A 2,077-nucleotide genomic window follows, 5' to 3' on the forward strand; every position below is an offset into this window, starting at 1 on the left:
TCCGCGGGGGGGGGGGGGGGGTCCTTTTCGAGGTTAATCAAAGTCCTCTCCCCTAGTTCCATGAGGAACAAGGAATTGTAGCATTCTGCAACTTCAAGTGACTGGGTTGCCTATGGAGGAGCCAATTTTGAGGCAGTACTCCTTGAAGATATAATAACTATCTGCAGAGGTGGACAACAGAATATAATTTCCTTGCGGCTTGAGAGATTTTCCATGAGGAATGTGAGAAAATAATATCTATCTATCTATCTATCTATCTATCTATCTATCTATCTATCCGTAGTTTTGGTATGGCTAAAAATCTATAGCCATTCAATGTGAAGTGTGGACCTAAGCTGCAGGCACGTGCACACATAGACATCAAAGCGGGCTTGAGGACCTGCCCTTTTTCTTTCCTGAGAGAAAGTGCCCTTGTTTTTTTGTATTTTTGGTATATTTTTTTTTTTATAAATTAATATGTGTATGTGTGTATGTGTTTCTGTTTGCACACAGCTTTCCCTGTCAAACAAATAAAAAAAATCTAAATATCAGGTCGGGTCAGGAAAAGTTGAGACTGTCGAGTTCCGATGCCTTTCTCCCCTCCGTGCAGGCACAGCACAGCACAGCACATATTGATTGGCACATGCACATCACTGATGGAGCCGCAGAAGTGAAGCCCTCCCTCCCTTTCCAGTTGTGTTTGTCTTGCTGTGGAAGTGAGTGGTGATGAACAAAAAACTAAGCTACCAGTGCCTTGAATGTACAGCTACTTATCCAAAAGACAAATATAGTTAATTAGTCTTGCTAACATCCATGACTCATGAGAGCTACAATGTAAGTTAGCTAAAGTTTAGCTAACTAGTAGGTTAGACCAGTGCACGGTCTTTCACTGCATGATTAAATTTATTAAAATGCATTTAGAATGATCACAAAATTCAAGATATGGGGGCAGAAATGTAAATGTTTAAATGATTCGGTTCAGTCGCAGTGACTCACTATTAACAGTGACTTGCTGCCACCTACTGGCGGATTTAATTTCACATTTAAAGTATATTTTCATTTTTTTTTTTTATAATTTAAAATATGAGTATTCAACGTTTTATGTTTAAAATATCAAAACAGTATTAATGCATTTGTAACTGCAGGTTAAACATTCATGTCCTGCATTAAACAGTGTGTAAATGCATCTAAATGTCCCTTCTAATGCAGCTTCTGTGTTTTCTCTGCATTGCAAAATTCATTTAGTCAATACTGATTTAATTTGCTTGGTAACAGCCCGAATGACTTCTTATTCTAATTGGCTGATTCAATTTAAGAATTTGACTGAAAAGATAATGCACACTTTTAGAACAAAAATGGCTTTATAAAGGTAAAAATGCCCATAAAAGGTAAAAAGTCTATTTAAACTTATTGGAACAGATGAATTTCTATCACTGCTGTGAACTGATCACTAAACCGAATATGCAGAATATAAAAAAATGTAGGAGTCAGCTGTCCACGGTAGTCCTTAAGATATCAGCACAATAACACACTCAGCAAAATATCGTCTAATTATCGTTATCGATAAAATCCCAGAAAATATTGAGATGTTTTTTTGTCAATATCGCACACCCCTAATGTATTTAACGTTTTGTTTAGAAAAAAAAATTAAATAAATATGAGAAGTTCCCTTTTTTCCCACTTGAGCCCCTGCCCCACAAAATGTCTGTGCACGTCCCTGCTAAGCTGTCTTACACATGAACTAGTTGCATTAATTATGAAACTGTATATGTTTCTTAGTAGTTCTCTGGGAGGCCTGAAAAAAAAAAGAAAACTATTGATTTGCTAATAGTGAACTACCATATTTAACTGTGTGCTATTAATTACCAATTAATTAATCAGTTTCTTTTAGATTAACAGTAGTACCTAGCAATGTAATATTATGTTACTCATTTATTCCTGCATAGTTGTTAATTAATTACAGAACAATATTCTAAATTGTTACTGAGAATTCAAGTTAATTTTTAACATCCAAGACACTGTAACTATAACACATTTTGATCACTTAGTGTGACACACTCTCCAGCAACTAATAAATTGTGTGTGTGTGTGTGTGTGT

The sequence above is a fragment of the Sinocyclocheilus anshuiensis genome, unplaced genomic scaffold (genome assembly GCF_001515605.1).
Source record: "Sinocyclocheilus anshuiensis isolate Anshui unplaced genomic scaffold, SAMN03320099.WGS_v1.1 scaffold1549, whole genome shotgun sequence".
NCBI lineage: Eukaryota > Metazoa > Chordata > Actinopteri > Cypriniformes > Cyprinidae > Sinocyclocheilus > Sinocyclocheilus anshuiensis.